The 15,863-nt window shown below is 30.4% G+C and overlaps 1 long non-coding RNA gene and 1 pseudogene across 1 annotated transcript; both read left to right on the top strand.

Moving 5' to 3' along the window:
- LOC105206862 overlaps nucleotides 1-15,863 on the top strand; it is a 174,230-nt pseudogene that overhangs the window by 11,721 nt on the left and 146,646 nt on the right.
- LOC120359178 lies at nucleotides 10,440-12,006 on the top strand. Its single transcript, XR_005576016.1, has 3 exons — nucleotides 10,440-10,746; nucleotides 10,930-11,045; nucleotides 11,226-12,006. It is a non-coding gene; the product is annotated as an uncharacterized LOC120359178 (long non-coding RNA).

The raw sequence follows: 15,863 nt of genomic DNA, 5'->3' as shown, positions 1-15,863 counted from the left end.
TTTTAATTAAGTACATGATTTATTATAGTATTTTGAATTTTAATATACTGATAATAGACAAGTAAGTCCAAAAAAGAAAAAAATATATATATGTATATATTGTATATGTGGTAAATTTGTTAATTAGTAAATTTGTTAATCAGTTTTGTAGATACATTATAAATTTGTGATTTATTAGATATGTAAAAAGATTTGACTCGACATTGTTTACTCTTTAAATTTGTATTGTTAAATATTTCGAGTTTGATTATATTTATTGTATTCATATTTTTAGTTTAAAAAATTTAATTTTGAATATTTTGATTTATAAAGGATAAATGAGAAGAATAGAGTAAGGCAAAATAATAGAAAAAAAAATTAAAAGAAGAAAGAAAAAAATAAATTAATTTAGAAAAAGGAAGAAAAAGGAAAAGAGTTCAAAAAAACTAAATTACATTTTTATGAATTTTCTTATTATTTACTCATTCGTACTTTGTGATATCACAACCTCATATTTTCTCATTCTCTAACACTGTCTTACCCTTATAGTCTCATTCTTTTGTACCTTTGTGTTCTCGCTCATATTTTCGCTCTTTTACAAATTGATTCTTTTGTGTCCTTTTAGTTTAAAAAAAAAAAATTAAAAAGAAATAAAAGCTTTGAATAGTTGTATAAATAAAGACATTTATTTTATATAATTAAAATTAAAATTTCGATTTATATTACCATTGAATAACGTTCCTTTTTTAAATTAAGTCATTGCATATTTAATAATTCAGTTTACATTCAATGTCCAAAATAATTAATAATTTTATTAAAATATTATCACTTAAAATTAAAGTACTAATAATAACATTTTTTCATATAATACAAAAAGTATTAAAAAAAATTATATCTTGTATTTCTGTTAATTTTCTCATATTTTTTTCACTTATTATTCTATTTTTTTATTTTATCATTTATTTTTCATGTTTCTCATGCAACATTAGATTTTCACACACACAGACACACATACATATACACTCTCTTTCTTTCTCTTTTCTCTCTTTGTAATTATTTATATATTTTTAGATAAAAAAGTTAAATATTCAATATTTTGTTTTTAAAAGAGAATAAGGAAAGCAGGGAATAAGGCAGAATAGAAGAAAAAGAGGAAGAAAAAAGAAAAAAATTTATTTAAAAAATTAAAAGAACGAAAGAAGAAAAAGAAGTTTGCAAAGAAGTCGAATAAATTTTTTTTAAATCTTATTATTTGCTTTCTCGTACCTATTAATTTTTCTTTTTTTCTTTTAATCATTCTACTTTGATTCTCTTATGCATCTTTGTATCATTTTCTCAGTTACCTCTCCTTTCTGTATTTCTCTTTCTCTATTCCTTCTTTATATAGTAATATAGCTTCTTAAAAGAAAATTTGTTGGTTTTGAAATTTCTTATAAATATTATAAATACAAACAGGTAATTGTTTCTTCTAATTATTATAAATAATTTGGAGATATACTTTGCACATAAAAACACAGCTAAAATTTTTTACAAATAAATATTAACATTTATTGTTATTATATGTTTCAAGAAAGAATCGAAGAAGCCATTCCTGAAGATTTAAATTTTAATATGTTTTTACAAGTGTAAAAATTTTATTTATATATATTGTATGTAATATCATCTATAGAAGATAAAGATATTTTATTTAATAACATTATATATAAGAATTTTACGTATATATGATATATAAATAAAGTTTTACAGCGTTAATGATAATATTAATGATTTAAATAAAATATGATGATAACAATGATAACGATGATGATTATGATCAGAGGCGGCGTTTTGTATGTGGAATGATGGAGTACTCCACACATGTAAATTTTTAGCATGTGGAATTTCCACACATGTAAATTTGGCATGTCGAGCTACATATAATATAAATTTTTAACGAATAATTTAGATTTTTTTATGGGTGATATAATGAACAATACTGTACACTCTGATTGGCTCTTGGAAAAATGTTTTTTCCTTTGGACCAATCAAATGTTACAAAAGTTCTAGTCATGCGTACGGGGGAGTCCCGATAGCACACAAGACCGATAGCACACAACAACTTACAGCAGCCGATGCCTAGAGTTTTTCTCTAGGTTATATAAGTCCCCTGGGTTAGATAAGTCAAGATGATTGGTTGGTGGGCTATCGCACCGTACGCTTTTGGAACCTGTCCCATGCGCACATTCAGCGCAGCGCCACGAACCACGAGTGTGGCTAAAGCGTACTTGAAAGATACAAAAGAGTAGGGCTTTATATATATATACATGTGCTCAATGCATACAGCACGCGTCAACGCGTTACGCGTGGCGAGGTAACCAATCATATTTTTGCTTTTATGGAAATAAATAAAAAAGTAAAAGAATGATTGGCTATCCGCCACGCGTAACGCGTTGAAGCGTCCTGTGTGCATTGAGCCATATGTGTTATGTGTACAGTCGTGTTCATTATAGTTGCGACACTTTTTCTTTGATGGTTTTTGGAATGTAGCCTTGCTCATCGAGCGGCGAACCTAATTGGCTGGATCCACAAGTAAGAACCAATCATGTCCTCAGCTCTCGTTATAGTTGCGCGTTCAGAAACGCATCTAAGAAAAAGTGCCGCAACTATAATGAACACGACTGTACAGTCGTATTCATTATAGTTGCGACACTCTTTCTTTGATGGTTTTTGGGATGTAGTCTTGCTCATCGAGCGGCGAACCTAATTGGCTGGATCCACAAGTAAGAACCAATCATGTCCTCAGCTCTCGTTATAGTTGCGCGTTCAGAAACGCATCTAAAATGATGATGACCGTAGTGTCACATTCGCAGTCTACTATGAGAAGAGATACTGAACGCAATGTTCTAACCTCTATTTGTCCATTAAGATCGGATCAAAATATTTAAAAGGTCTACAACACAACAGTAAGTTTAATTTATTTTTCAGAATGTTGAAGACATTTATTCTATTAAAGTTAATAAATTCTAAATATGTATGGTTGAGTCTCGTCATAAAATAAAATCATATATGATACATAATTTAAAATATTTTGGAATATAATTTAAAAAAAAATGTTTAAAATTAAATTTGAAGATTTTTATATATATTATTTACACATTATATTTATTTATCGTTAGTATCATTTAAGATTCACGTGAGACATTTTATTCAAATTTACATAATTTTTTTTTTTTTTTTAATTGATGTTTAGCAGGGGTGTATGGGGATACACCGTAGAGGTAGTACCCTTTTACCACAACGGTCGCATCAAGCATAGATGGTTGCTGGTGACTAGTACTCACGGGGTACCCAACTCTCACTTATGGTCTCAAGCGCCACACCCCGGTAAGCTGCATCGTCCTGCAGACTAAACTAAGTGAGGGTAGTCAGATATGACGAGATTAGTAACGTCTGACCCATAACAAGCGGCTACGAACACCGTCTGTTCTCGGCGTTAGGGGCGGCTGAAAGGATATCGAAGAAGGCAACCACTTCGGTGTATTTAATTTCCCAGGATATCACTATGGCGAGGAAACCAATAAAAACGGCCCTTAGTCCCGGGCAGCCCTTAGATGGGCAAGGGGTGCGAAGAATCTCCCGGCTCAAAATAGTAAAGTCCAATCTGCGTATATCCACTTGGAACGTTAAAAGTCTCTTCGCTGCGAGGAAACTCAGCAATGCAATCAAAAAAATGAAAAGGATGAAAATCAAGTTTATGGGAATAAGTGAGCTAAGATGGCCAGGAGGAGGCACATGTGCCCACGAAGGTGGAACACTTTACTTCTCGGGAAGTGCTGAAGACGACCGACGACACAGCAATGGTGTTGGAATTCTGGTTGACTCGGAATTTGTCAAATAAGTGAAAGGATTCGTACCCATCTTGGACAGAGTCATGCTGCTCTAACTGCATAGGCAGCCATTTGATATTAATCTTATACAGATCTACGCTCCTACCTCGGAAAAAAGATACGATGACGATGTAGAAGTCTTGTATGACACTATCAAGGACACACTTCAGGACCTACAAAGTGACAACGTCAACCTAGTCATGGGGGACTTTAATGCCAAAATAGGGCAAGGAAGAAGAGCCGATATCGTTAGTGATCACGGCTTAGAAGAAAGTAACGAGAGAGGTGATAGACTTTTCGAATTTTGTCAAGAGACAGAAATGGTAGTGACCAATACAAGGTACAAATTACCAAAACGTCGCCTCTACACCTGGAAATCACCTCTCGATGGGGGGAGCAACCCGGAGCCAGTGAAGAACCAGATTGATTATGTCTTGATAAACAAAAGCTTCAGAAATATGGTAAAATGTATCAAGGCGTACCGGAGCAGATATTGCATCGTAACCCGTTTGGTCACGGACCTGACGCTAAGACCGAATTGTGTCAGGAGTGGAACTGCCGTCAAGAGAATCGATGTCTCGAAGCTGCGAAACATTGAAACGAGAGAGAGCGCCACACTTGACCTCAATACGAAACTGAGCCGAATAAAGGAAATAAACCTCACGGGCGTAAATATGTAATGGAGCGAAGTAAAGCGGGCTCTCCTTGAGACCAGCGAACAACATCTGAAACCATCAAGACATACGAAGAAGAAATCGTGGATGACGGACGGAATCATGGACCTAATGGAGAGGCAACAGCTGCTCAAGAATAGACAGGAAGAATACAGGAGAGTACAAACACTGATCAAAAAGGAAATCAGGATAGCAAAACAAAACTGGATGAAAGAGAAGTGCGAAGAACTAGAGTGGCTTATATCGAGGCACGACTCGTTTAATATACACATAAAGGTGAAGAAAGAGGCGGGTTTATATAAAAGACGTGTACCCGTGTCTATATGCGATAAGCAGAACAAGGTCATCTTAGAGAAGCGCGAGATTAAACGTACTTGGCAAGAGTACGTGGCCGGGCTTTTCGAAGACACCAGATCGGACATCCAAGCTGGAGCGGAGGAGCCGGAGGGCCGTGTTATACTCTAATCGGAGCTGCTGCATGCCATCACATCCGCCAGGAGTGGGAAAGCCGCGGGTCCATATGAGATTCCAATGGAACTAATAAAATTAATAGACAAGGACAACATAGAGACGATACTAGGACTATTCAATAAGATATACAACACCGGAGTAATACCAGAAGAATGGCTGATACCAACGTTTGTTACCATTCCGAAGAAGCAAAGGCCAGAAAGGTGGGCGGATTTCCGTCTAATTAGCCACATGAGCCATATGCTGAAAACATTCCTCCGCATAATCCACGCTCGCATAGGGTCAAAGTGTGAATGGGACTTGGATGACTCGTAATTTGGGTTCAGAAGTGCCTTTGGCACACGAGAAGCGATCTTTTCGACAAATGCCCTCTTACAAAAATGCCGAGATTACCAGAAAAATGTCTTTGCATGTTTCATAGATTACGAAAAGGCGTTCGACCGGGTCCTGCATAACAAACTTATTGTGCTTTTCCGTCAAGCTGGAGTGGACGAAAAGGATGTCCGGGTGATAAAAAACCTATACTGGCAGCAAAAAGCTGAAATAAAGATTAGAAACTTGACAACCTCAAGGGTGGACATACAAAGAGGTGTTAGGCAGGGATGTATTCTTTCCCCCCTTTTGTTCAATCTCTATGCAGACAAGATCTTCAAGGAAGCTATAGGTGACACAGAGCTCGGAATCAAGGTAAATGGAGTATACATCAACACCATAAAATACGCAGACGACACGGTCATTATCGCCGATAGCATAGAGAACTTTCAACTACTTCTAAATAGGATCTCAGAAGCTGGACAAAGAATGGGATTAAATATCAACACAAACAAGACGAAGTTGATGGCCTTCAGCCGCGATAGCCATGACAACGCCCAACTACACCTTGATGATGTAAGGATAGAGCGTGTCGCGTCGATCATGTACTTGGGATGCCTGATTACAGAGAACCTGGACCCCGATCGGGGGGTTAGGCGTAGGATAGAGATTGCTCGCGGCGTTTATAATAAGATGAGGGCTCTCTTTTGCGAAGACAACCTTAATCTGAGGCTAAGACGGAGAATGGTCAAGTGTTATGTTTGGTCGGTATTGTTATACGGTGTGAAGGCATGGACCCTCAAAACGAGCATGCTGAACCGTCTGGAAGCCTTCGAAATGTGGGTCATGAAACGTATGCTAAGAATCTCCTGGGTTGATAGAGTCACAAATGCTGATGTTTGGAGAAGATCAGGTGCGCGACAAGAGTTGCTAATAACGGTCAAATGCAGGAAGATCGAATATCTTGGTCACGTCTTGAGAGGGGAGAAATACCGCCTCCTCCAACTGATACTAAAGGAAAGGATTGAGGGCCGACGTGGGATCGGAAGGAAGAAACTCTCGTGGCTGAGAAATATTAGAGCATGGATTAGGGTGCGAAGGGCGGAGGAGCTCCTTCGTATGGCGGTGGATAGAATCACCATGTCCAGAGTGATCGTCAACGTCCGGGGGACCGGGCAGGGCACGTGAAGAAGAAGAAGATGTTTAGCAGTAATTTCAAATTGTTTGCAACGTTGGCAAACTACTTATATCTGGCTGAAACTTTATTCAAACAAAGCATTTTGTTCCATTTGTATTGATGTACATACATGAGAAACAATTACCAAAAATAAATAGTAGAAATACTCAAAATTCTCAAAACGCTTTTGTTACAAATGAATTTTGTACTTGGAAAAACGCATCTATAAGACTGAAGAAGCACGATAATAGCGAATTTTACAAAAAATCTCAAATAGCATTAAACAATTACAAAAAAACAAGCGTCATTGAACATATCGCAATCAAAAACAGATTAAGATAACGTCGGCTCAAACAGCGTTATTGAAAATATTTAGCACAATACATACTCTAGCTCAACAAGGATTAGCTATACGTGGAAACTAGGATGAAAATTCTAATTTGCTACAGTTTTTACAAATGAGAGCAGAAGACTCAACTGAATTACAAGCTTGGCTAAATCGATCTACAAATTGCAAGTGGCTACATCATGATATCATTAATGAGATATTACATTTAATAGCTAATAAAGTTTTAAAAGAAAAATTTAAATTGATTAAGTCATTAAAAATATTTTCTATAATAATGGATGAGACCGCAGACAATTCTAGACTGGAACAAGTATCATTATGTGCGAGAATTGTTTTAGAAGATCTGACTATTCAAGAGATATTTTTGGGCTTTTATCAGACAGATAATACTAAGGCAGTAACATTATGTAAAATATTACAAGATGTTTTAATTTGATATGATCTAAGCATTAACAACTTGAGAGGGCAGTGTTATGATGGAGCGTCCAACATGAGTGGAAAAATAACAGGTTTACAGACACGCATACTCGAAGTTGAACCACGTGCTTTATATGTTCACTGCTCAGCGCATTCGCTAAATTTAATTGTGAAAGATGCTTTAGAAAATGTAACGTCATCAAGAAATTTCATTGGATTTGCAAAAAAAAATAATTAATTTTATTAGTGATTCACCAAAGCGATTATGTCAATTTAAAAGCCTACAATCGGAAGGAAATCGAAATTTGACGCCTTACTGCCCCACAAGGTAAAATTCTTTTTCAAAAAATTTTATTTACTTATTATTATTTTATTTTAGCTACATTTTTATTACAAAATTAAAGTTATTTATAATATTAAACTGTTTTAGATGGTGCATGAGAGTGAAATCATTAAAAACTCTCCGATTAAAGGAGAATTATTTAGCTGCGTTAGAATTATTTTATCAAGCGAGTTCGGACAAAGAAATTGATGCCAGTGCGTCAACAAAAGCAAAAGGACTTTTACACTATGTGCAATCATTTGAATTTTTCTTTTTATTAAATACTAAAATTGCAATTTTCGAGAGAATTGAAATATTGAATATAGAGCTGCAAGGGCACGAATTATGCATTAATGAATCGTACGAGAAAGTAGAACTAGTCACGAGCAGTTTAAAGCAAATGCGAAAAACAAAATTCGATTCCGTCTGGGATAATATTAATGTAGAAAAAACAGAATTTGGAATTGAGGAACCAGAAATTAAAAAGCCAAGAAAGAATCCTAGGCGATATAAATTTCAAAATTCTTATAATGAAGTTAATTTTCAGCAGCCTAAAATTATTACAGAAAAATGTTTTTTGAAATTATGAACCAAACTCTTTGTTCTTTGAAAGACAGATTTGAAAATACAACACTGTCGTTTGTAAGAAAATATGAGCGTTATATACTCGGTAGCAAATTAGACAATGCGTTCATAATTAGTTTTTATAATAGAGGTACTGACAAGAAAATCATTTCGATTCTAATAGATTAAAATTGCACCGTGAAATCTGTTTAGACTTTATGCGTAATCGCAAAATTAAAGCCAGTAGTTTGAAGGATGTAGTTAACTTTTTAAAAAGTAATTTATTAATTTTAAACATTACGCCGGAGTTTATAAAATTAATTAAATTATTATTGATTATACCAGGATCAGCTTGTACCTGCAAACAATCGTTTTCAGCATAAAGACGATTAAAAAATTACTTACGTTTGACAATGCTTCAAAATCGTTTAAATAGCATTGACACAATTTACATTTTTAAAAAAGAGGCTAAATCAATAAATTTAGAAGAACTTGTAAACAAATTCATATGTAAAAATAATGTTCGAAAAGCTACATTTGCATTGAATAAAAAATTATAAAAAAATGTGTACTTTATTTTGTACATAATATATAAATATTTTTTATAAATTTAAATTTAACTTTAATCAGATCCCCCCCCCCCTTTTCCCCACCAACCGTTAATTATTCCACACATGCAAAAAATTTACTCTGCCGGTCATGACCCCGCCAACTCTAAGTATCATTTATATATTATTCAAATAATAAAATTATCCCATTTATTAAGCTATTCAATAATTATTTTATTAATTATTCTTTTCTGTATTAATATAAAATCTATCCATCCTATCTCCTTAATTATTTCTCTAATCATCTATGCTTTCATAATTTGTTTAACTTTATCTGTCCAATCTTACAACTTTATATTTTCCATATTTTTTATAATTAGAGAACTATTAATTATTTTTCTTTATTTCGCTAGTTTAATCTTCAGTGAACAAAATAAATTCATTTTTTCCTTCTCCCTAACTATTAATAAATTTTTAAATACACTAATCCTATTTAATTTTCTTCTTACATTTATTTAAATACAATTTTTACTATACATTTAAAACAAATAATCTTTTTCTAATCAATTCCCCATTATTTCAATATTTAAAATATCTTCAATATTTTTAACTATCCCTTTAACAATTTTACTCTTTTAAGTAATAATTTACCTGCTTATTACCCTATTTTCTATTATTAAAATCTGCTCTACCAAATCCTCTTTCCTTCGAAAACTTAATTAATTCTATTTTTGCTCGTCCGCCCCTACTTATTTATATGAACAAAATTATAGATTTAATAAAATCTTCACTCTTAAAACTCCCCACCCCAACAAACATTTCTTACTGATGAAATTACGGATCTTTACTAGGATTATTTCTATTTATTCAAATTATTAGAGGTTTCTTTTTATCCATTCACTATTGCCTCAATACCTTTCATGCCTTTAACAGTATTATTCATATTATACAAAATATTTCAAATGGATGACTTATACATAATATCCATATTAATAGAGCAACATTTTTTTTCATTTGTATATACACCCACATTGCCCGAGGCATATATTACTCTTCCATTAAATTAATTCACACATGAATAATTGGAGTAACCATTTTCTTTATTTTGATAGCAACAGCATTCTTAGGTTATGTCTTATCCTAAGGACAAATATCTTTTTGAGGAGCCACAGTTATTACTATAGTAATAACTATTACTATTAGATTATAATCTAATTTCCACCATCCCATACTTAGGAACAATAACTGTTGAATGAATCTGAGGAGGATTTTCAATTAATAATGCAACACTTAATCGATTTTTTTTCTTTTCATTTTATCCTCCCATTTAATATCCTATTTATAGTAATCATACACCTTTTTTTCTCCATGAAACAGGATTATCTAACTCCCTAGGAACAAATAGAAATCTTTATAAAATCCCCTTTCATATTTACTTTTCATTTAAAGATCTTCTAGGTTTTATTCTATGTCTTATTATCTTTACTTTAATTATTCTATAATACCCATATCCCTGTGAGAAATGATACATCGAACCGATGTCGAATCGATATCGATTTGATCAGATTTCATCGATGTGATTTTTCCGGATTATTGAACATCAAAATCTCAAATATTTCGTGATTATTTCGATGTCATGATATTCGTATTTGTTGGTAGCAGTAATAATACAACCCAGCAAACATCACGTTACATGTAACGTAATGTTAGTTGTAATTTCCCACTCAACAATGTAACTGTCATATAACACACTCGTTATATAACAGTTATATTGTTGAGTGGGAAATTACAACTAACATTTACGTTACATGTAACGTTGTGTTTGGTAGGAATATAATGTTTCTTTCAAGATTTTCAATGTTTTTCCTTGTTTTTATTGAATATCCATTTGTTGTCAATTTGATACCAATTCGATACTCGCGAGAGTTGCAGTGAAAAGCGCCGCGGTGCGGTACGTCGCCACACCGCGGTCTGCTCTTTTAACCTCTTTTCGTCTTTCGTCCCTATCTTGTTACCGGCCGGCTAAAGTGGGCAAAAGTGTACAACGTGTATCATCGCTTTATATAGGTAATCCTCCTTTTTTTTATCATAAATTATATATTACAGCAAAATAAATTAATTAAATTATTACTTTTTAAACATATTTTTAATATATGATTGTTCTGCATCTCATCAATAATTATTACTATTGTGCACATATTTAAGGTTATGTGTTTTCTATTCCAATGTGAAATTATTATTTTGTTGCAGACTATTATTATTGTTTCCTGTAAAAAAGAAAGTTTCGAAACGTAGTCGCAACTATAAGAAGCTGGCTAAAGTACGAGTATACCACGTGTATCTGCATATATTGCTTTAAATCATAGGTAATCTCTTGTTTTATCATAAATTATATATTGTAATAGAATAAATAAATTAAATTATTACTTTTTGAGCATATTTTTAATATATGATTGTTCTGTATCTCTTCAATAATTGTTACTATTATGCACATATTCATGGTTATGTGTTTTCTATTCTAATGTGAAATTATTATTCTGTTGCAGACTATTGCTTCTTGTAAAAAAGGAACTGAAGTAAAATTGTACGTTTCGAAAGATAGCCACAGCTATAAAAGAAGCTGGCTAAAGTATATAACGTGTGTGCCTGCATATAAGTGCACGATGTCAGAGAATAGGCCTGTATTTTTTCCAAAATTACCATTATTAATTTTATTATCATGATTCTACTCAAAATGTTTCTCTCAAGTGGTTTGTAATGGCCGTTTTACAATGAGTACTTTAGTCGTAATTCAACAGTATGGCTATTTGGGAGTCATAAGTCGTTAATCGTAGCAAATTTATATCTAAAATGAAATAATATAGTTTATAATTACAAATAACACAGTTTTATTTGCCTTATAACACGATTATAACTTAATTCCGTTTCCAATATCTGATCAACGACTAACAACTCATTGCAAAACGACTATATATATTTTGATTTGCGCTTGCTGTGTCATTGTCGATTCTTGATCCTTGATAAAAATGCCCTATTGTTTTAGGATTTTAAGAAAAAGTTATATTCCTTAAGACAAGAATTGTGTGTCATTCTTTGCTAAACATACCTGGCATGTTTGCGATGTAAAATGACTTGGCTAAAAATTTGCTGTTTTATTAGCTGTTTTATCTGACGCTACGAGATCGAAAGCTTTCGAATCCTGAGAACTTATTTTCTTCCCCTTAATTTTAAGGATAACTGTTAAAAATAAGTCATGTACAATTTAAACAAATTGTCCCAAACTATTTTATTCTATTTTGGATCTGAATACTAGTACAGATCCGATAGTCTGATACTCTTTTTTTTTGTCATTTTCTTCTATATCTAATATATAGTTCTATAGTTATTTTTCATACATTTAAAGAATTCGTTTTTCTTTGTTGCATTTTTAAAAATGTATTTTTTATTATAATAAATATTTTATTTTGTTAAATATCTCTTTAGTTTTTTGTGCAATCTTTATTTTATTATGTTTAATATAATACATATAATATTTATCTAATAAAACTGCAACAAAAATGTATTGTGTGCTGCAACCTTTCTTCCGTTGACCGTACAACCTGCTAATTTAATCTAACTGTAATTGGTAAAGTATACCTGATGGTTAGTTAACGTTATTTGTCGTCGATATTTTGACGTCAAAAACGACGATAAACAACGTCAACTTGTTACTTAGAATATTTATGATTTCGGTGTCGAATTAATGTCAATTTCATTATTATTTTTTGGGTAGTGATCATGTAATTTTCCTTAGAACAGAAATGAAAAAAGTGAAAAATTTTGCCATTAACTTCAATGGCGAAAAATTTCACCTTTCCGCCCTAGGGAAAGTTACATGATCGATACCTGGCGGGTACAATGAAACATTTTGTTGAATTGACATCGACACATTAACTAAAATAATCTATTTGTTCTTTTAATTTCAAGAAAATTTTTATATAAAATTACTACTTTAATAATCCCTGATACAAAGGTAAAATAATTAAAATTTCCTTATCTTCATATTACCCCTTTCATTTATATTACTTTCTCTCTAATTTAATTTAATTATTTAATTTTTTATAATATAACCTATATACTTAATATATAATTTTAATTATTAAACAATCCTACTTTCTTAAATCTTATAATCAATTAGATATTCAATTTCTTCAAATATTAAATAACCCTAATCCCACCTAATTAATCACATAATAAATTTAATCTAAATACATATTCCTATACACTTACTTTGTTACGACTTTTTTCACTTACATTACTAATGAAAATGACGGGCAATTTGCACATATTTTATTTAAATTTCAACTCATTAAATTTAATAAATTTACTATTAAATCCTTTTTAATTATAATTATTAAAATCATAATATCATTTTATTATTAATAAAATGTAATTCATTATACTCCTGACAACTCTACATTTTGAATTTCAATTTTACTTAAATTTATCAATTATATAATTTCTATTAAAATAATTTTAAAACAACAATATATAAAATCTTTTACCAGGCCCCTCCTAACGTGGGGCCCCTTACCAATTATCTAACAAATTCCTCTAACTATTTAAAATACCGCCAAATTTTTTAAATTTCTTTAATTTAATTTTTAATCTCTAATTTACTTAGTTTAATATAATAGTTAATATAATAGGGTATCTAATCCTAATTTATATACTCAATTTTCTAAATCTCATCTATTTAAATTTTTATATAATCCCTACTTAATCTTAATATTTCACCATTCAAAATTAAATTTAATTATTTAAAAACCTTAAATTTATATATAATTCAAAATTACAAACAATTTATTTGTAACCTTAGTATAACTTAGTATAACACCGGAATTGCTGGCACTGTTTATTATTATTCTTATAAATTATTATTTTTCATTTTCATGAATATAATTAATATAAATATTATTTATATGATTTTATTATTTGAATAAATTTCTCTTAAAATTTTATTAATATTATAATTATAAAATAAATTTTTTAAATAAAAATTAAATTTTACAAATTAAATTTTTACTAACTTTTTTTAATTATATTAAAATATTTTATTAATATTAATTTATTATAATAAAATTATTAAAATTACAATTAAAATAAAAAATTAAAATAAGATTATATAAATTTTAATAAAATAAAATACAAAAACCCTATAATTATTAATATTTCCTCTTTTTGATTTTCAATCTATCTTTTTAACCTTTCTATTTTTATTTATAGATAAATAAAACTTAATGTCTTAAATTATATAAAATATTCTTGTAATTATAATTAATATATTAATCAATAAAATTAATGAATTTAAAGAAAAAAGTTAACAAAATCTTACCATTTTTAATTTCGTATATATTTTTTTTTATTAACTAAAAACAATCTTCTTAAAATATTATTGTAATATTTCATATATATAATATTGAAATATTATATAAAGTTATAAAATATCGCACTCAGCGCAACTTAAATATTTTATCGTTACTCTGTTGAATCATTCGCTTTTTAATAGCAGAATTATTTTTAACATATTTTGTTGGACTCTAACAACTTTTACAGATGCAGCTTTTTTTATTAAACTTACCGATTTAATATTTGGGAATTTAACAACATAAATATATAAAGTCCTTAAACTTGTCCGTTAAATACTTGCGTCAATATTAAAATACATAAAATACTTTCAAACACTTTCACTCTAATTATTGTAATTAAAGTCTGACAGAAAAAAGGAGAAAAGTGCTGTACTTATCGTAAATGCTGTCCTATACCTTTACAATCAACTGACAAACTGATTCAAATTCTTTCATCACACTGCTTATATTAGCTTAGTTACCCCTACCATGCATCGTTACATACGTGTATATTTTTCACATAATCAATCAGCTATCTAAAAAGACTCAACAAAAGACGCGGAACGGTTCTGATTGGTTAAACTTATCCGCTCGCGGATATAGATCAATATTTGCAGACGGCGATTCAATTGAATAAATTAAAACTAAATTGAAGCTAAAGTCCGCCTCTTTGTAGCTTCTTCCATTTTTTCTTTAAATTTAGTTTTTATTTATTATATTACGAATGTGCTAAAATATTATTTTTTTCTTGAACGATATTTATTACAAAAATGTAATTACAACTTGTCAAAGTTTTTATAAAATTTTGACATTATAATATTTGATGTATGTAAAATGTAAGTAATAAGAATACGAAATTCTACAAGTTTATAAAATTATTACACCAAATATTATAATCAGATATCAACATGTTACACGTCAATCGCAAAAACGGGAGTCGGAAGTTAGCCACACCGCAGGGGCAAAACTGAAATGATATTAATCGCCCGCGAAACTTTAAACCGACATAACTTTTATAATTTGTAAAATAATTTTGATAAATTATACGTAATTGTATTTATTAAAAAAAACGCTACAACTTTTATCATATAAAAATATTCACTTTATCATGCAAAAGTTGTACATATCTCTTCGTTCTTTAACATAAATAATTTCTTTAAATAACCATTGTGCTCACAATAAAGTTCAAACCATTTAATTTTATATTATGTTTATTGGGTCTATCTCTGCCAGTTTTCGAAATAAAAGGGGGTGGTCACTTATATTGGGACACCTTGTGTATATATATATGTTTACGTAAAGGCAGTTTTGAGGACCTTGTCTAACACCCTAATTTTATTTTATAGATAGAAAATATATTTTGTATATATAGTAATGCCGTTCGCAAAATTTGAAAAGAGTACTTATTTTTCAAGATACATAAGATAATGTATCGTAAGGCAGTTTTCAGGTCCTAAACGTTTTTTTAATGAATAGAAATATCAAATTAATTTTAATGACAATTTCTTATAGATCTAACACATGCAATAATAACATAACATTCTCACGTATTTTTGTAAACTATATTTAAAGGAATTAGGACAATTTCTCAATGTTCTGAAAACTGCCTTTTAATAAATTAATAAATCGGCAGAATGGCATTTTTCAGGTCTTTAAAAAAAGTGCGTTTAAAATAAAAATTTCTTCATATTTTGTATCGCTTCTTAAATAAATAATAAAAAAAACACTAACAGCATAAATTTACATTTTTGTATATAAATAAATATGTTAAAGAAAAGTTATCTATATAAATTTTTG

Source organism: Solenopsis invicta, chromosome 1, assembly GCF_016802725.1.
Source record: "Solenopsis invicta isolate M01_SB chromosome 1, UNIL_Sinv_3.0, whole genome shotgun sequence".
NCBI lineage: Eukaryota > Metazoa > Arthropoda > Insecta > Hymenoptera > Formicidae > Solenopsis > Solenopsis invicta.
This window is presented reverse-complemented; position numbering and strand designations above follow the sequence as displayed.